We start from the raw sequence: 20981 nt of genomic DNA, 5'->3' as shown, positions 1-20981 counted from the left end.
TGGTAATGTTTGCAGTTTTATATGTGTAGCTCCAGATTTCCAAACTTGATTATCTCTCCTTTTTAAAAAAAAACATGTTTGCTTTCAACTTTTTCTTCCAAGGCTTTAGTTGTTTTAATGTTGTTGTTGTTGTGTGTTGCCTTGAAGGCTGTTACGGCAGAGAACATGACCCATTCTTTTTTTAAACCCCCCACCCCAAACCCTGTGAGGTTGGCCAGGGTCGGGTACACTTCAGACCTGTGGGATCTACTTGTTTGTTGTTGTTTTTTTGCTAGAACTGAGAATTCCGCCAACTGGATCCTGGTGCAAAAGATTTAAGAACTAGATCCCAGAAATTTGTTTTGAGTCTCAAAACTGAATGAAGCATGTACTCCTTCCTTACAAAAAACTACTCCCAGTTTACCCCCAAGCTCTCGTCATTTCAGCAGTGTAATTTAGGACAGCCAGATGGTTGGGGAGAGAGTTATTTTGTTGGTGCTGCAGACTGCAGGTGAGGGAAATGGGACTGTTCTTCCATACCAAAAACAAAAATATCCCTGCTCCTAGAAAACTAGGATGTAAGGTGAAGGCTAATCTTCCTGATGGGCTAACATTCTGTGTGGGAGCAATCTTTTTGTATGGAGGAGTATTGGCCAGCAGTGGTACAACTCAAACAGATGTACTGTCACAAACTTGATGTTTGTGAAAACCAGGCCAAGGGTGCAAAGCTACCTTGCGGGATGATGATAATTTCGTGGGATGGGTAGGCTAGCGGTAAAGTATGCGGAGAGCTGGCAAGCAGACAGTGTGGGTTGGATACCAGGTGTGCCAAGTTTGGGTGAGGGGAAGAGATTAGTGCTGTGTTCCTTTATTTAAGTAAGTTAAATATTAAATACTTATTTGATATTGTACCCTGCTTTTCTGCTAAGAAAAATGGCACTCTAGGTGGCTTACAATCATAAATAAAACTTGATGAAAACAATAATGAAAACAAATGCATTAAAACACAGTTAAAAACACAACAATAACAGAATAAATATAGCATCCAACCCAACAGACCCGCTTATACGCCAAAAGCCTGTTTGAATAAAAGGGTCTTTGCCTGCCAGTGAAGGACAGCGGGGAGGGCGGGAACACAGCCTCTCTTGGCAGGGAGTTCCACAGCTAGGGAGCGGCCACCGAGGCCCTCTTTTGTGTGGCCACCGAATGCCAGTGAGCCACAGCTGTATGGTGTAGTGGTTAGAGTATTGGACTACAACTTGGGAGATCTGGGTTCTAGTCCCCACTCAGGCCATGAAGCTCACTGGGGGACTTTGGGTTAGTCACTGACTCTCAGCCTAACCTACCTCAGAGGAGTATTATGAGGATAAAATGAAGAGGCGGAAGACCATGTAAATCGCCTTGAGTTCCTTGCAAGAGAGAAAAAGGTGGGATAGAAATGCAATAATAATAATAATAATAATAATAAATTATGTGCCTCTGAAGGCAGTAGTCTCCTGAAGATCTTAAGACCCGGGCAGGTTTATATGGGAGAAGGTGGTCTTTCAAGTGGCCTGCTCTCAAGCCGTGGACTGTTTTTTATGTATTCTATTCATTATTAACATTTATATCCTGCCTTATCTGCTAAAAAGCCATTGAGGCAGTGTGAAACAATTTAAAACAATAAAACCTTGCAACAGTAAAAACAAGAACATTAAAAGCAGTAAAAAAATTAAGGGTGCCACCCCGTCGGGTTAACACCCGCTATACGGAAGCCTCCAATCCCGGCAGCTTCTGAGTACCCGCTGATCCCGGTGGCTTCCGGCTCTGCATTTTTATTCGTACGTTGGACCTTCTCCACGAATTGGAATCCAGCTTGGGAGCATATAGGGGCATGTGGAGCACACTGAATACTTTCCCATATTAGCTGTGACAGCTAAATTAAGCCTCCATGTTCAGAGGCAGTGTATCTTTGAATAAGAGTTACTTGGAGGGAGACATAGAGCTGTTGCTTTTGTGCCCTGTTTGTAGATGTCCTGGGAAAATCTGGCCAGCTGTTGCTGGAAACAGGATGCTGGGTTAGATGAATCGTTTGCTCTGCTCTGGCAGGCTCAGAGTTAGCGGGATGCCCCTGCCTGCCCTCGCATGATCCATGATTAATCCAGTGTTGCTTAGGAACATGTCTTTGCGTTCCTAAGTCTGACTTTCTGCTGCTTCATGGAGGCTGCATCGATTCTTGTTTTTTTGCAAACAAAGCCACCTCCGGTGGGCTCTGCAAATTCTGCCCAAGGAGCAGGTGAACAAATAATCCAGAAGGCTGCTGGAATCCTCTTCAAGGCAGTCAATAAACATTCCAGCAAGTCTCTTCCTCTGCCTGCTGCCTCCCCTCCCCCCCCCATCTCTCTGGGGTCTCCAGAGCAAAAACCATCACACCTAAAGAGTTTAGGCTAAAGCAAACCTCACAGGACTGGCATCTGGACCTTTTCAAATGCAGGCTGGGCAACCAAAGGTCCACCCATGCTGTTCCCTCCATTTTTGTGTATTTCAGCTCCATTCTTGGAGAGCAAAGGACTCTTTAATCCTCCCCCCCCCCCCAGGTGAACGGCAACAAGAAGCTCTCCTGATGGGATTATTTAGTAATGAGGGCTCCTATTAGAAAGGCAAATAGCAGAGAAAAAAACAAAGGCAAAATGGAATGAGCATTTATCAGCCCCACGTGCACACACGGCTATCTTGGAATAATAAAAGGAGATGATACCCTTCTTCAGTGAAGGAAGGAAAACAGCTTCACTCACAAATATTGTTGCGTATACAATGCAGGTGCAGCATAGAGATTCAAAAGAGTTTGTTCAGTCCATTTTGTGATCCATTACACTGGCAGGAGTGAGAGAGCAAAGACATGGGCTCCCAGCAATGGAAGAAGTCAGAGAGAGAGAGAGAGAGAGAGAGAAGGGGGAGGGGGGAAGGCAGGGGAGGAGCAGAAGGAAGAAATCACAGGAAACGGTATTGTACGCTGTAGAGATCCTGAGCCTAGTTGTGGTCAAAGTTCCCCTGAATTAGCCCATTGCCCCCTTCCAGTAACTTGCGGATGAGGTTGCAATATTTGCAGCACTGCCCTTGAACACTTCAGTCACTCCTGTGAGCAAGCCAAGATGAAGGCAAATGGGGGAGGATGGTGAAGAACAGTTGTTTTGGGCAAAGCGGATGCAAGGAGGAGGAGCTCTCTGCCTGGGCCTCCCCCCCCCTTTGGTATGAGTCAGTCCGCAGAGAAAACGTTCCTGGCCCTTCTGCCGTTTCCCAGTTTGAAATACACTCCCCCTTCTTAAACCAGGTTGTTTATTGCAGGGCTGGGAATAGGAACCTCGTCCAATCTGAGGGCCAAATCAGCTCCCTGGAGTGCATTCCCCAAAGTGGATGCTGCCCCATACTGCCGGCATGTGGCCTGGTCTGCCCCATTCATGAGAGACGGGGGAAGGTTGTGGCCCAGTTGGGAGCTGCTCTTTCGCCCCCTTTCCCTGCTCTGAGGGGGTGTGGCTTTGTGAAGGGGCGGGGCTTCCAGGAGGAGGCGAGGCCTCCCTTGGGGGCCTTTGTGGGACAGATGGGATTGTGCGCCGGCAGGCTGAACTTGGCCCGTGGGTGGAAGGTTCCCCAATGGTGTTTTGTTTAAGTCTTGTTCAGTTTCTGTTTTTTCTTCCACTAGGGAAACTGAGAAAGGGGCTTAACAACACGCATCATCATAAAATAATAATAATAATAATTATCATCAGCAAACAGAACAGATTATTGGTTCTGCCAAGTAGAACCCTGAATGGCTTGGGTCCAGTTAGCTTATTCTTTAGGTTTCTTTCCATATGAGCCTTCCTGTTTGTTTTTAAGGCTGCAGTCCTGTACACACTTACCTTGTAGTCAGTTCCATTGTTCTCAACAGGGCTTACTTCTGAGTAGACATATATAGGATTGCACTGTGTTTTGAACAGGTCTTGCTTAGAGTGCCCCTCTTTTCACTCTGATGCCTGGAAGCTGATTTATATATAGCAAACATTTTGTAAATAAATACCAGTGTGTATTGTTCTTTTAAATTTTGTTATGTTTATTTTGTCTTGTTCTTTTTTTTTTTTTTGGTTCAAGACACATGGGGAACATTTATACTTAAGGGCAGTATAGAAATACAAGCACTGTAATATAATAATATAAAATTTTTATAGTAGAGACTGGCATTCACAATACTGTCAGTATCTTACATACAGGTAATGTCTGGTGGCATGAAAAAGTAATGTATTGCCCAATTAAGCATAAACTTTGCATCTCTCTTAATAAAATATAATTATAGGACTATATTCAATGGCTTTTTGCAAAAAGAAAAGAAAAAAGTTTTCTCCTAATCCATGTGTGTCAGGAAGGGAAACCATATCGCTAGATAATTGCCTAAATATTTAGAGTAAACATTTCCAGTTTTGGCCTGAAAGACAGTCAAGAGGGAGCTTGATTGTTTCCCTCTGGAAGGGCATTCTAGAGCTGTGGTGCTACCACCAAAAAGGTCTGGTCTCTTGTACTCCCTCACAGGAAGGGCCTCCGAGGCAGATCTTAAAGCCCAGGCAAGTCTGTGACCCAGTTTGGATGACCATATCTCAGCTTAATAACCCAACATATCCGCAAGCGTTTTACCTGCTTGCTTTGTCCTCATGCTGTGATAACTCAAGGAGTCTTCAATTAACCATCCTTGCCCATTACATTCGAACCAGGAAGCCAGGGTTAACAGGTTTGGAACAAGCCAGGATCTGACACTAAATTCAAACTGTGGTCTAAGATCCTGGCATACTTCAAACTCAGTAACCATACTTTCCTACTACTTCCAAACCTGGACACCATGGTTAGATGATGACTTCTGAAGATAACTGCAGCATGTTGAGGAGGGAACGGGCTGCATGCATGAGCAAAAGACTCATTCCTGTCTCAGAGTATTAAGCTGAGGTATGATCAACCGAATGAGGTCATTATGGGAGTGGATGATCCCTAAGGCATTAGAAGTTTGGGAAACATTGTTATAGAGCCAGTGTGGTGTAGTGGTTAGAACTCATGATATCCGGGTTCTAGTCTCCACTTGGCCATGAAGCTCACTGTGTGTGACTTTGAGCCAGTCACTGACACTCAGCTTCACCTCCCTCACAGGGTTGTTGTGAGGATAAAACGGAGAGGAGGAAGCCATGTGAGCTGCCTTGGGTTCCTTGCAAGAGGAAGAATGGTGAGATATAAATGTAATAATAATAATAAATAAAATAATAAAATATGCACATGCTCCATGAGCTGGTCTTTTGGTCCAGAGCTGAGCGTCTAATATTCCTTATCTTCCTCTTCCTGACCTTGACTATTCATCTAAAATGTCCTTCTCACCTAGCTTAACTAATTCCTCACTGATTTCCCATCAGGATGAGTGCCTCTTACTTCTCTTTGATCGTGGCTACAGGTCTTTTGTGTACAGTCCAGGAGGGGCTGACACAGAGCTGACTTTTCTGTGAGGAAGGAAGGGGAGATTAGAAAGAGACGAGGAGGAAAACACCTTGTGGGGGAGAATCGCTGGCATTCCTCCGAGTAGTGTAGTCTCCTCCATTCATTCCAGTGCAATTGACTCAGCTGCATTTTTGCCCTATTAGTCATGTGGACCTTGAACCAAGCCGGGGAGGTGGCGCGCCTGTGCTGTTTGCGATGGGGTAGCTCTCAAGCGGCTGCCCACCTGTCCTTCTGTCACACTCGAGAGCGACCAAGGAACGTAATTGCCATTGAGGCTGTGGAGCTGGGAGCTGGCTGGATGTTTGGTGGCTGGGGTCACCCAAGGGCAGAAGATTTAGCAAAACCATTCCTCCCTCCCTGACATTGGATGGCCTTGATTCTTGCTGACCCTTACATGCCAGTGTTGGTGACACGTAAGGAGAAGAAGTGGGTCTTTTAAATACTTGGGCTCCAGGCTGTTTACGGCTTGATAGGTCTATTCATTTCATTTATTTCCTGTATTTTTGTCCCGCTTTTCTGGAGGGATGTACGATAATTTCATTCCTGTTTGCAAATCGTGCAAACATGTCCCGTTCGCAACCCCGAATGCAATTCTTGGGAAACGTTTGCAATTCCTCGAACTTTTGTTCGCGTTCAGAAGTGTGCACTTGTGCAGTTGCGCCCTTCTGAAAATGCGCATGTGCGCATTTAAACGTACACAGACGCACATTTCCTCCTAAATGTGCATTTTCACAGTTTAGCCTACGGGGGCCAGGGGGAATGCACGTTTTCCCCCAATCAAAAACAACAACACTTGCGACGAGGCAAAATGAGCTTCGAGGAAGAATTCAGAGAACTTCAGTGGATTTGAACATTGCACGTTTGCCCTCCTCTTCTTTTCAGTCATGGCTTGCATCAATGACTAACCTAAGTCCATTCATTTCACTGGGTCTACTCTAAGTAGGACTGACATTGCATACTACCCTGTGATGCCTTCTGTGACACTAGTGGCCAGTTGGGGAGGGGAAATCTCTTGTTGGTCTCCCCCCCGGGTTCTAGTGGGGACTAGAACCCAGATCTCCTGGCTCCCAGTCCAGCACTCTCGCCACTACGCCACACTGGCTATTTATTTTATTCGCAGTATTTTTATCCTCCTCAGCCAAAAAGGCTCCTGGATCCACTTACATGTACTCAGTCAAGCAAGATAGCCCCTGTCCACAGGTTTAGAGCCAGCCCCGCAGACATGTTCTACCTCCGACGTCCATCCTGCTAGTCCATATGAACTAGCCCTGATCAGAACAGGGGCTGCTTTCCCCAAACATATAAATCATGCATGACCAGAACTTTGAAAACTTGCAAACCCATCGGTGTGGAACCCCTCCCCCCCTTTAGAGAAAGAACTGGTTCCGCTGCCTTTCTTGTGGCACAGAATTTACAGCTGCAAAGTTTAGCCATCCAGTTGGAATGCTAGATCAAAAGGATTTAAATAATGAATTCTAAGAAGTGCCCTCGATTAAATCATGCAGCAGATCTTTTTCTACATATAAAAAAAGATGGATGAAAACTGCAGACAGTGTTTAGAGGCATTCTTCCCCCCACTCCCAAGGGAAAATGTCTCTTCTAAGATAAAAGTTGCTGCAACACAATATGTACATCACCTACAAAAAGAGATGCTTCCCCCTTCAAAACTGTAGTTTTATTGACGTGTAAATGCGTGATGCAGATTTTATCAATTAATTGATTAACAGCCTGACACAGAATTCTTCTTTGAGTGTTAGATGTTCAAATAAGGCAACAGACAGATGTTAACCCTGTAATGTTGGGGGAATCTATAAATAGCAAGGCTTCGACAGGGAGATTTAGGGTACAATCCTATACAAGTTTAGACAGAAAAAATGTCTATCACCCTCAATATCCCTGGCTGGGGCATGCTGGGAGTTGTAGGACTTTTTTTGTATCTAAACATGCACAGGATTAGCCCTTGATGCCTTTTCTTCCGCCCCTTGGAACCTCTAAAAACTTTCTCGCAATCATGAGGCAGGCTGAAGTAAGCTGATTCAGGTAGCAGATTTGGGTGTACAGTTCTGGTCACCACACCTAAAAAAATACATTGTAGAGCTGGAAAAAGTGCAGAAAAGGGCAACTAAAATGTTCCAGGGACTGGAGCATCTCCCCTGTGAGGGAAAGTTACAACAGCTGGGATTGTTCAGCTTGGAGAAAAGGCAAGTAAGGGGAGACATGATGATAGGTGTACAGAATTATACATGGGGAGACATTTTTTCTCCCTCTCTCATAATACTAGCACTCAATGGGGTCATGTCATCCCATGAAGCTGATTGGTGGGGGATTCAGGACAGATAAAAGGAAGTCCTTCACACAGCACGTGGTTAAACTATGGAATTCGCTACCACAGGATATAGTGATGGCCACCAATTTTGAGGGCTTTAAAAGGGGGATGGACAAATTCCTGGAGGAGAAGGCTATCAATGTCTACTAGACTTGATGGCTCTGTGCTTCTTCCAGTACCAGAGGCAGTGAGCCTGTGCACACCAGTTGCTGGGGAACATGGGTGGGAGGGTGCTGTTGTGCTCGTGCCCTGCTGGGGTTCCTGGTTGATAGCTGATGGCCACTGGGTGAACAGAATGCTGGACTAGATGGACCCTTGGTCTGATCCAGCAGGGCTCTTCTTATGTTCTTACATTCTTATGAGTCAAATCATAGAACTGAAGGTGGCCTTAGAAGCCATCTATTCCAACCCCTGCTTGATGTGGGAAATTCAGACCTACAGCATCCCTAAGAGAAGGCAGTTCAGATTTTGTTTGAAGATCTCAAGTAAGGGGGAATCCACCCCTTCTCTTAAGTCAGGGTCTTGAACCTCTTTTAGCCCAAGGGCCAAATTCAGTTTCAGAGGAGCTTTTGTGGGCTGCATTCCAGTGGTGGGTGGTGCTGAAGGGGGGGGGTTGGGCCAAAAACAAAAGAAGTTGGGGCAAGGAGACAAAAGATACCAGCCTATTGTTGCTTAAACCTCTTGCTGACAGTAACAGCCTTAGGAGAGGCATTTCCACCTTTTAGAATGAGGAAGAAACGTCACAAAAGCCGGGTAACCACCAAACGATTGGTGGTTGGGGGAAAGGGGTGGGGCCTAGGAAAGGGGACAGGCAATCTGAGGAATCTCTGAGGGCCAGATTGGAACTTGATGCCATGCCCCCACTGGAGGAATCTTTCTCAGGAGGAGCTAGATCTCCCTGAGGCAAAGTGAACTCCAGAACAGGCCATCCCAGAAGACCAGGAGAAGCCTGAGTCCTCGGGGTTCTCTGAGGGAGAGAGCTGGGAGACCCCTTGGCCCCGGAGAGCATCGTCGCCTCAAGAGGCAGGCCAGTAGGGCTCCTTTGAGAAGTGCTTGATTACAAAGGGGGACTCCTCAAGTGGAGAGGACTCTTCGTCAGCAAGGCCCTCCTCATGAGTAGGCCTTTTCCAGAGGGCTGTAATGGACTGCAGCTGAGCGCTGGGTGGGGCTCAGGAAGCTCTGGCTAAATAAGCCTTCTGCTTCAGCCTAGCCAGTGCTGGAACAACATTGTTCTATTAGCTCCAGGGCCTAGTATCTCGCTTCCCTGACCTTGCTTTGTGATTGAGCCTCTATGCTACTGACCCTTGGACTCCTGCTTGACTCTGTTTCTTCGACTGCATATTGTGCCTGGCTGTTTATCTGTGTTTTAACCTTGGCCACGCCTCAGACTTCTCTTCTGGAAACCACCCACCGGCTGGGTAATACTGTGCTTTGACCCTTTGCCTGCTTAACTGACTTGCCTACTGGATTGGTCCCTGTATTTGCCTAGCATAGAGCCCATAGCAGGACACCCCAGGGGGGCCGGACTTGGCCCCCAGGTCAGCCTGACTTAGGTTCCCCACCCCTATCTTAAGTAGCTGTTAAGCTGCACTCAGCATTAAGAAGCTCAGCCAAAATCACCTCTCCTGTAACTTGAGCCCATTAGATGTAGTTCTGCCATCTTGGGCAACCAATCTTTGCCTTCTTCTATGTGACAGCCTTCAGGTATATCACGCTGTCTCCCCCACCTCCCAGGCTTTTTTCCTTCAGGCTACACACCCCCAGTTCGTTCAAAGCATGGTTGGCTGGGTATTGGGGGTATGATTTATTGATAGCATTTTAATCCCTCTCTTTAGCCAAAAAGGCCCCCAAAGTGGCTTACAAAGATATGAAATAAGACACTCCCTGCCTGTAGGCTTACAGTCTAAAAGACATGACACAAAAGGAAAGGGGATTGGGTGGGAGGAGGGAAAAGAAGCAGCAGCACATTCAGGCACTAGATTCTTAGTTGATGGAGGGATGCTTTAGCTACCTAAGGGAGGCTGGGCAGAGTGATCCATGGAGACAACTTCATTTTCTGCAACAACGGGTAAGGCGGTCACTCAGTGATTGGACTATACCACTTCAAACTGGGGGGTGGGGTCCTTGTGTGATGAAATGTGCCTCTATGCAAAATAGAACTCCCTTCACATTGAAACTAGATCGTTTGGATAGGAGCATTCTAGTTTAGCTTTCTGGATGTGTTAGGGGATTTAAAAAAAAAAAACATTTAGTGGTGGTTGGTGTGTGTGTGTGTTTGTACAGATGAGCGTTCCATTATGTGAGGTCCCCCACCTGTATTCTGCAGTGGTACAGTCCAGATGCAGGTTGACCACCATGTCTGCCATTTTATGAGAATGAGACATGTGTCCCAAGAACTGCTCCATCCTTTAATGCTTTATCCTTTCCTTCCTCTATGGTGGATAAAATGAGGGAATGTGATATTTATTTATTTATTTATATTTGTTTGTTTGTTTGTTACATTTATATCCCGCCATTTTTCCTCTTTAAGAAACCCAAGGTGGCGTACATAATCCTCCTCCTCTCCATTTTATCCTCACAACAACAACCCTGTGAGGTAGGTTGGGCTGAGAGTCTGTGACTGGCCCAAAGTCACCCAATGAGCTTCCATGGCTGAGTGGGGACTAGAACCCGGATCTCCCGGCTCCCAGTCCAGCACTCTCGCCACTACGCCACACTGGCTATTTATTTTATTTGCGGTATTTTTATCCTCCTCAGCCAAAAAGGCTCCTGGATCCACTTACATGTACTCAGTCAAACAAGATAGCCCCTGCCCACAGGTTTGCAACCTAAAGACAGGACAGACAAGGAAGAAGGGGCGGGGAGGGAAGAGGAAGGGGAAGAACATCTTCCCGCAGGGCTGGTGCCATGGCTCTGGCTTCCCCTCTCCTCTCCCTCCACACAGCATGCTGAAACAACTGCTGGTTGCGACAGCTGAGGGAGGAGGTGCTCCCAATAACCCTGTGAGGCAGCTCAGGCTGACAGCGATAACTAGCAGAGACTCTCCCAGAGAGTTTCCTGGCCAATCGGTGTTTTGAACCTGGGCCTTCCCAGTTCAAGGCTAAGGCCCTATCTATTATACCACAGTGGTTTCTCTTAGAACTTTGTGTGTGAGTGTGTGATGGTTGTGTGTGTGATTTAAGTGTTTCCACTATTTGCTCTCTTCCTGCCTGTTCTTTATTTCTTTCCATTCCTTTTTCTTCCTTCCCCACACAGGCTCTCCTAATACTGAGAAGCTTTGTTCTCGCAAAGCGGCCCGTGCAAAATTCCCTTTTCAGCGTCCTTAAAAGAGCTTCTAAGAGTCTCCTGGAGGGTGTCTCTTAGCAAGGAAATTGCTGGCATGGGGGCTGGTGCTTGGTGAAACCGGGGTCTGGTTATTTCCCATGCTCCTGGCTCTTAGCAGAGCTCTGCCATCTCTGGGAAGAGCCCTTTTTTTCTCTGTCTTAATCCTTCCTTGGGCTTTTGTGGTGGCTTTTTTCTGCAAGGGAAGACCTTGTTTTCTTAAAACGTGCGTTTTTGTTGTCCTTTCTTTTTGGCGCGATTGGCCCTGGATGGGACTTTTGCTTTGGGAGGCTGAGAAAGTTAGCCAACAGCTGGGAAAATGGTAGATAACTATGATGAACTGCTGGGTGAAATTCTGGTTTGAAACTTGGGGTGGGGGGTGGGGTTAAAATATCCTTGGAGGCTGCAGCAGGCTGTCAGATCCGTGGCTGTTCCACGATAGAAGAAAGATGTTCCCCAAACATTGGTTATCAGCCTAGATTAAAATTCACCCTTGCATTTGGACAGCAGTATGTGCTGATTTCTTTGATCAGCTTCCAGAACAAAAGGCAGGGATATGCTTTACAACTGATCACACGAAGTAAGCCATGCTGATCCAGAATCTATGGTCAGGCAATACCATTATTGGGAGCATCCCAATATGTGTAAGATTGTGTGCAAACATTCGAGATCCCTTCATCGGGATGTTACAAAAAGCAGGATGAGTGGGGGAAGAGGAGGCAGGGGGAAATGCTGATTTGATGTTGAAGTTATGAAGTCTGCATGGTTAGAATCTTAAGATGGGAGTGCAGGAAGAGGCACAGACATAAATGGATTAGGTTCTGTTACAGGGGTGGGAAACCTTTTTCAGCCCAAGGGTTGAATCCAGTTTTGGAGAAGCTCTCAGGGGATGCGTTCCAGTAGTCGCTGGGGCAAAGGCAAAGAAGGTAGGACCAAAAATACAAAAAATAACAGCATAGTGTAGCTTAAAGTTTCTACTGCCAGTAGCTGAGCCTTAGGAGAGGCATTTCAACCTTTTAGAATGGGGAAAAAACTGCATAATAGCTGGGAAACTACCAAATGATTAGTGGTTGGGGGAAACGGGAACTCAGGCGGGCCAGATTTGGCCCCTGGGCCTAAAGTTCCCCACCCTTCTCTTCAAGGTGCCCAGTGTATTTTGCTTTCTGGTGTCCCGCCTTACCCAGTTAGGCAGCGTTCAAGGATGATGACTGCATTTTCCAGAGAACGAGGATGTTTCTGGGATTCCCCTGAATTTGGTATCTGTGTCAGGGAATCCTGGAATATCCTCACTCTCCATCAGGACAGTATCAGTGTCCTTACATTGTTGGAAAAGAGGGGGGTGGGAAATCAATGCAGCATGGACTTCTCTCCCCCCCCCCAGCAAAAAAAGATGGAAACCACTCTCCTAGGAAGCTCACCTGATACCTACATTGTTGCCTTTTTCAGAGCGAGGTAACCCCTCCCCATACGGACATTTAATATCCGATGAAATCTGAATAGTGACTTTCGATATTCTGTTTAACGCTTCCCCTGCACCTCTGCTTTTAGCTGCTGGTGTTGTGTTTCATAGCTTGCATGATTATTTATCCTTTTGATTTGTACACGGCTCTGATAATTTCTGTTGAAGGCTGGTATATAAGTTTTTTTTTAATTAAATACATAAAAATATGCATGCAGCTAATGATGTGGTAGAATGGAGCTGTACCACTTCAAGGGCTGGATCATATTTTTGAATTATCCCTTGGGTTTAAAAACACCACCACTCCCAAAACAAAACTCCCCATAAATAACAAACCAGCACAACAGTTGGCGGATGATGGTAGGTCCTTAATTGTGGAGGAGGGGGCACATTGGCATACCTCCTCCCCCTGGCATGTGGTTTCAGAACCACTGATGTAGACAGAGGGCTGGGGGTGGGCAGGAGAAAAGTGTGTGTGTTGGGGGGCAACATTGTGGCAAACCAAGAGGGATTCTGTCACCTGTATAAATTTATGCTGAACGATTTGCCTATTTTTGGATAATGATGATGCATTTTGACTTTCCACATGACAACCTTAAGCATAGCCCTTTATGTATAACTGCAATAACTACATAGCGTAACTACAATAACTGCCTCCGCGTCCCTCCCCTTTTCTCTTGTTGTCTCCCTGGAGTCATTTGTAATCCCTTTGGGGCAGAGACTTGTCCTTTCATTCTTCATAAAGCACCATGTATACTGAAGGCGCTATATACAGTATGATGATGCCATCTGGGTTCATGCCCCCTTTTTTTGGCCCCACCCTCTTTCTCCCAACCATCGATTGTTGTGTGGTTTCCTGACTTTTGTGTAGTCCCCGCTCTTCTAAAAAGTTGAAATCCCTCTCCTAAGGCTTAGTGTTTGGCAGTAAGAGCTTGAAGCTACAATATGCCAGTATTTTTGGTATTTCAGCATCTACCCACTTCACCTGCAGACCCACCCACCACTGGAATACCCCCACCGCCCAGAGAGCTTCTCTGATATGGAATTTGGCCTTTGGGCTAAAAGAGTTTCCACACCCTTTGTTTATATGACTCCCTTTAAACCCATCTAAGGCTTGGCCTCTCCACATTCCCATCTATGGAAACCACTCTCCTAGGAAGCTCACCTAACACCTACTTTGTTGCCTTTTACAGAGCGAGGCAAAGCCCTCCCCACACTGACATTTAATATCCGATGAAATCTGAATAATGACTTCTGATATTCTGTTTTATGCTTCCCTCACACCTCTGCTTTTAGCTGCTGGTGTTGTCTCATAGCTTGCATGATTATTTATTCTTTTGATTTGTACATGGCTCTGATAATTTCTGATGAAGGCTGGTATATAAGTTAAAAAAAAAATTAAATACATAAAAACATGCATGCGGCTAATGATGTGGTAGAATGCAGCTGTACCACTTCAGGGGGTGGGATCATATTTTTGAATTATCCCTTGTGTTTAAAAAACGCCACCACTCCCAAAACAAAACTCCCCATAAGTAACAAACCGGCACAACAGTTGGCAGACAATGGTAGGTCCTTTCCCTGCTATGGGCTAGATTTTCCTTGCTGGGATTTATTGTTTTTAAGAACAGAAGAAGAGCCATGCTAGATCAGACCAAGGGTAAAATCCAACTAAAGCCTTACTTAGAGTAGACCTAATGAAATGAATGGGACTTAAGTTAGTCATGCCTAACTTAAGTCCCATTCATTCAATGGGTCTACCCTGAGTAGGACTTTAGTTGGGTCCTATCCCAAGGGTCCATCTAGTCCAGCATTCTGTTCACACAGTGACCAACCAGCTGCTCATAGGAAACCCACAAGCAGGGCATGAGCGCAACAGCACCCTCCCACCCATGTTCCCCAGCAACTGGTGTACATGGGCATACTGCCTCTGGTACTGGAGGTAGCATAGAGCCATTAGGACTGGTAGCCATTGATAGCCTTATCCTCTATCTTTTTTAAAAAAATGTGAGAGCATTCAAAAATTTGATCTGTCAGCTGCCAGTCTGTAGTGGCACGGTCCACCTGGAATTCTGCTGCCTGGTTAGACTAGGGGGATCACCACATGTTGTAGCCGGAAGATGGGGGACCACAGCTGGCTGGCTGGGAGCGGCGGGACATTGTTTTAATCTTGTGTAGGAAGAAGTTGTCTGCCTTTTGCATTGCCTCTTACCCTTGCACATGGAAATTTATTATCTCCCCCCTGTGGGATCACCTGAAGCGTCTTCTCCGGTTAATGACCCAGATGCCTTTTTTTGTTTTTATTTTTCAAACTCCTCTCTCTCTTCCCTCTCGCCCCTCCTCCCTTTCCTGCTCCAGTTGGCCGATACAGCTTGTCAAGGTTCTTTGGCCACAGGCCTGTGAGCAACTTCTGTTTTGAGAAGAAATGTAGGAAGTTAACAGTCGGCTTAGCCAGGGCCACAGGGTCATGATCGCTCTGCAGAAGATGGGGAATCTTGGCAACATCTGGTCCTCTCGGGAGGCGCGGGGAGGGGGAGGGAGAAATCTCTCCTCTTTTTTGTCCTCTGGCTTCTGAGATACCTTTGGCTTACTGGCTTCCAGACTTCTCCATCTCTGTGTGCCTGGTAGATGAAGCAGCCTTTTGCATGGATATATTGGGGAGAGAGCTTTTAAAACCAGTGGCCTGGGTATGTCTTTGTAGGGTGTATGGAGAAAACAGTGGTGCCCTCATTGTTTATTTTATTTTCTATTTTATTTATTGCTTTCTGCCCATTAGCAGTTCACAAAACAAAAGTAAAAAACATAAAATACAATAAAGTAGTAAAACAGAATAAAACCAAACTAAACATCAAGATAAAGCCAACAGCAGTGCAAAGGTCTAAACACACACTAATGCAATTTTTAAAATATGGGGACTAAAAATCCTGTGAAAATAAAAAGGTCTTCATCTGGCAACAAAATGACCACAGTGTAGCCTCCAGGCAGGCCTCTCTAGGGAGAGCATTCCACATTTGGGGTGCCACCACTGAAAAGGCCCATTCCTTAATAGTCACTCACCTCATCTCATTTGGCGGGGGCACCCAGAGGAAGGCCTCTGAAGGTGATCTTGGCACCTGGGCAGGTATATACGGGAGATGGTGATCCTTCCGGTGACCTGGCCTCAAGCTATTTAGGGCTTTATAGGTTAGTATCAGCACTTTGAATTGGGCCCAGAAACGGACTGGCAGCCAGTGCAGATCATAAAGCACTGTTGTAATAAGATGATATTTGCCGGTCCCTGTTAACAATTGTTAACAATTTCCCTATTTTGGACCAGCTGAAGTTTCTGGACTGTTTTCAAAGGCAGCCCCACGTGTAATGCATTGCAGTAATCTAAGCTCTTGATAGGCTATTTAAGACCAACTGGCATGGAGAGAAGATGAGAGTTTTGAACTGCTGCAGTGTTTGTAATGAACGCGGTGAGTCCTATTTACTACTTTAGTGATGTGTCCGCTAGGCATACCTGCTCCTACCCAGATCTTGTGTGCTGTAGTGACTAAGAGCCGTGAACCAGGAAGCTTCCAGTTTTGATCTTGCCTTCAGCAAGCCACTATCTCAACTTCTGGCTATTATCTGCAAGAATAACATTGGCCTACTTTTACAGGGTTGGTAGGTTACTGAGATAACCCTGTCACAAAACCAGGTACCTCATGTATAGCTGCAGAAAAGGTTTCCATGTCTAAATGTTACCCTTTTAAAGTAATTATTGCATCACATCTGTTTTTTTTTTAAATCCTGTGAGTTGCATAGCTAAATCAACCCTTCTGTTTTTTTTGCACATTTGAAGAGAACACTTGCTGAACTTAGGGGTTGTTTGCATAGGTTTTTAAAATAATACATTGTGATGTGATTTGAAGTTACAAAGGCATTTATTTATTTTATCTGCTATATTTATATAGACCACCAAATAACATCCGTTCTCTGGGTGGCTCACACTGTGTGTGTGTACACTCCCTCTCCCTCTCCCCACTCTATGAAGGATGTCAGAGAAATCCACAATGGAATCAAATGAATTTGAATTTCTATGAATCCAGTCTGTGGGTTCTGCTGCGGACCAGCTTTTCTCAAGTCATTCAGGTTCTGCAGAGTTGCGGACCATTTTTTTTTTTTACATCCCATAATCTTATGCAAATTTAGTAGTAAAAATATATATATAAAAGAAAAAAGACTGGCTGAAAATGCAGATTTCCCCCATAGGCTAATGCATGAGGATGCAGATTGTGGGGTGGATTTGCGCATTTTGGGTGGATTTGCACATTTTCTCAAGTGTGAATTTGCGCAGATTCCAGAAATTGGAAACAATCTGGTTCCGTGAATGAGCAGACAATGGAATAAAAGGCACCTGACTACCCACAAAATGCAGATGGAACAGATTTTACAAAATCCATACATCCCTATTTTTTATTTATTTATATATATATATATATATATATCTAAAAATAAAAAATACACATGCACACAATATTGTAAACTATAAAATGCTGCATTTTTTTTCCTTTCCAGCAGAGGAAGAGAGAGAACCATTTGGCAGCAGTGATATACAATCAAACACAAATCAATATCTGAGAGCCCGGATTTTAAGATCACAGTTAATCAAAAGTCCTGGGTGGATAAACAGATCTTAACCTGATGCCAAAGCCTCTTTGGGAACACAGGAAGCTGCCTTTATACCAAGTCAGACCCTGGGACCATCTAGCTCAATATTCTCTATACTGACTGTCAGCAGTGGCTCCGCAGGGTATCAGGCAGGTGTTCTTCCAGTCCTAACTGCAGATGCCGGGGATCGAACCTGGGATCATGCAAAGCAGGGGCTCTACCCCTGAACTACAGCCTTTCCCCCTAAAGTGGAAGCCTACAGCACCCAGTATTCCCAGGCAGTTTCCCATTCAAGAACTAGCTGGGCCTGACCCTGCTTAACCTCTGAGATCAGATGAGATCAGGTGCTTTCAGGTTGGTGTGGCTGCCAGATGGGGCTCTCTGGGGAGGCTGTTCTACAGCTGGGGTCCCACCATCAAGAAGTCCCTCCTCCTAGTAGCTACGTGCCACGCTACATTTGCTGGGGGCTGTTGGAGCAGGGCCCCTGAAGAGGCTCTTATGGTTCAGGTAGATATATACAAGGGAAATGGGGAAGTTCTACAGCACTGTTTATTATCATGATGACAAAAAGCTTAATTGGTACAGCGTCCACTTTCTGCACACTGAGAAATGTAATTTATAGTTGGGTAGAGCAATAAACCACATCCCTGTTGATGGCCGCTTTAGCCCAGTTTGGCTCCTGAGACTTCATCATGCAGTGCACCACCTGCAGGGCTAGAAACTTAGTGTGTTCTAGAGAAAGCAGAGATTCCCAAGTTGCCGAATTCTGTAATTGCAGACCCATGGAAGAAGTACAGTGATGGCCTTTACACTGTGGCTTAAATGGGTAGAAGACGCCTCATGCTATTCGATAGCTGGGGTAGCTTAGCCTTAGCTCAGCCACCCTGAGTGGCTGATCCCCCCAGATGTTTAAATCAGGTGGCCTGAGGATGTTTTTGTAGCTGAACTCAAGAACATTGAGTATGCATGGTTGTTGAAGGCGGCAGATTGTGAAGAGTGGAATTTAAAAGGCATGAAATGCAAGAAATACGCAGCAGATTGTGAAGAGTGGAGTTTAAAAGGCATGAAATGCAAGGAATACAGAATGTGACCTTTCTGTGCAAAGCTCGGATGCATACAAGATGACCATACCTCAAAGCACTGATAACGCTTCCTTCCTAGCTTTGCTGGGCTTATTTAGCATTTGCAGCAAGGAGAGGACCCTGATCTCAATTGAGCCCTAGGTAAATAAATAGAACCATGCTTTCCGATAAATTCTAGTTCAGCACGTATTCCTTTTGGCACAATCAGTTTGAAGATTTCCGGCCCCCTTCTCCATTTCCATGTCCGGCCAGGGTCCTGCTTCTTCACTGTGAGGTGCCAGATGGAAGTCCCTGGGGAAATGAGGCATCTGTGCAAGGCCAGCCCAGGCTTGACTCTTTCAACCCTGCCTCGAAGTGCGGGTTCAGTGTTGGCTTGTTTATTTTACAAAATGCACTCTCTCTCTCTCTCTCTGTGTGTGTGTGTGTGTGTGTGTTAAAAACCTACCTTCCTTCAAGATGACTCCCAGGGAGACCAAAGTTTTGATGCAAGGCCTTCTTCAGGTGAGAGCTTCAGAACAACCCCCTTCCACTGAGGCCTTTGTGTAGCCAAGTCTGTCTTTGGCTGACATGTCCCGCTTTATTCCCCCCACTCAACAGAATTGTCTTTTCGTAATTTCGTAATTTTTTTTTTTTTTTTGCTTCTTCAGCTACACCGAAGCACTCTCTTTGATTAGCAAGGAAATACGATTCGAGATACTTCAATTATTTATGCCCAATTTGGTTAATTCCCTGAGCAGGCTCTTTCGACTCAAAACTACAAAGTCAGTTAAAAAAAGAGGAAAGAATGTGTAGAGGGTAATGCTTTTCCCCCTCCCCCTCTTTAATGTTTCTTTCTCTCTCCCCCTCCCCTGCTTCCAAAATCTAGTGAAGTCTGAACGTGAGTGTAGAACAGCTTTCCCCAACCTGGTGCGCTTCAGATGTGTTGGACTTCAACTCCCCTTAGCTCCAGCCAACATGGCTGATGGTCAAGAATTCTGGGAGTTGAAGCTGAAAAAGTCTGGAGGTCATCAAGTTGAGGAAAGCTGGCACAGAAGGTCCTACATCACTGCTTGCGGTCTCCATAACAAAAGTGTTCCATATCCTTCAGTAAGGATATTAAGAACATAAGAGCCATGCTGGATCAGACCAAGGGTCCATCTAGTCCAACATTCCATTCACAAAGTGGCCAACCAGCTGTCGACCAGGGACCCACAAGTGGGGCATGAGTGCAACAGCACCCTCCTGCCCATGTTCCCCAGCAACTGGTGTACATAGGCTCACCACCTCTGGTACTGGAGGCAGCACATAGCCATCAGGACTAGTAGCCATGGATAGCCTTCTCCTCCAGGAATTTGTCCAGCCCCCTTTTAAAGCCATCCAAACTGGTGGCCATCACTACTTCCTGTGGTAGCGAATTCCATAGTTTTAACTATATGCTGTGTGAAGAAGCCCTTCCTTTTATCTGTCCTGAATCTCCCACCAATCAGCTTTATAGGATGACCCCAGGTTCTAGTATTATGAGAGAGGGAGAAAAATGTCTCCCTATCCACATTCTCCACACCATGCATAATTTTGTAGACCTGTCATGTCTCCCCTTACCCTCCTTTTTTGCAAGCTAAACAATCCCAGCTGTTGTAACCTTCCCTCACAGGGGAGATGCTCCAGCCCCTGGATAATTTTAGTTGCCCTTTTCGCTTTTTCCAGCTCTACAATATCTTTTTTTAGATGTGGTGACCACAACTGTACACAGTAGGACAATTGTGGTCAAGCTTAATATTAATCAAGCTGATGAGGTGATAATTGCAGGCTTGGTGTTTATTGACTTTTTTTGTCAAAGGGGGTAACTTCCAGCCCTGGGGAAGACACCTAATAGAATGAATGGAATAAAAAAATCAAGGGGGTAGAGCATGGCTGGAGAACCTCAGGCCCAGGGGCCAATTTGGCCCTCCAAGATTCCCCAGATGGCCACGCCCCTTGTCCTTGCTCCACCCCCTTTCCTCCAACCACCAATCATTGGGTGGGTTCCTAGCTTTTGTTTGGTTTTCCCCCGCCCCATTCTATAAGGTTGAAATGCCTCTCCTAAGGCGTAGTTACTGGCAGGCAGAGCTTTAAGCTAAAATAGGCTGGCTTTTTAAATTTTGACTCCACCCCTTTTACCTTTGGCCACTCCCCCTTTGCCTTCAGCACCACCTACCACAGGAATGCAGCCCCTGAGAGTTTCTTTCTCGGGCTGAAAGACCTTCCTCATCCCTGGAGCAGAGGCACCCACCAGTCAAGGTGTATTCTTGAAAGATCAGCTGGAATGGCATCTTCTGTTGGTGCTATAGCATTACATGGAGAAAGTGCCAAGTTCTTAATTTTGCAATGTACTACAGAAGGTGCGTCATGCTGGCCGTGGGTGTTGAACTCTTAGGTTAGAAGTGCCAAGATAGTGATAAATCAGACTCAAAGGTTTGCTTACAAGGAGACTTTTTTTGAGTAACTTACAGCACACAGGCGTACCCAATGGTTGGATCAGACAGCTTCTCTGAACCCTGAGCCACTGGGTACAATGGGTCTTATACTCTACAGGTTAGCAATAAGCAGCGTAACGGCAGCATGCGCCCCTGGTGTTCATTCTCAGCATAGGCTAACAGCACTTGGTTCTCAAGCGTAGTCACCTGTAGCTTTAAGGTAAACAAACTCTGCTTCTCAGGCACATCAGTGATAAGAC

At 45.7% G+C, this 20981-nt stretch overlaps 1 protein-coding gene and 1 pseudogene across 1 annotated transcript in view; one reads left to right on the top strand and one right to left on the bottom strand.

Annotated features, from left to right (window-relative positions):
• AGRN (agrin) overlaps nucleotides 1-20981 on the top strand; it is a 306032-nt gene that overhangs the window by 19370 nt on the left and 265681 nt on the right. The window lies entirely within an intron of this gene.
• Nucleotides 17461-17579, bottom strand: LOC146335236 (5S ribosomal RNA; annotated as a pseudogene).

The sequence above is a fragment of the Heloderma suspectum genome, chromosome 15 (assembly GCF_057233095.1).
Source record: "Heloderma suspectum isolate Gila_16-S chromosome 15, 16-S_ref, whole genome shotgun sequence".
In the NCBI taxonomy this organism is placed as follows: Eukaryota; Metazoa; Chordata; class Lepidosauria; order Squamata; family Helodermatidae; genus Heloderma; species Heloderma suspectum.
Note: the sequence above shows the minus strand (reverse complement) of the source record. Positions and strands in the feature narration are given on the sequence as shown.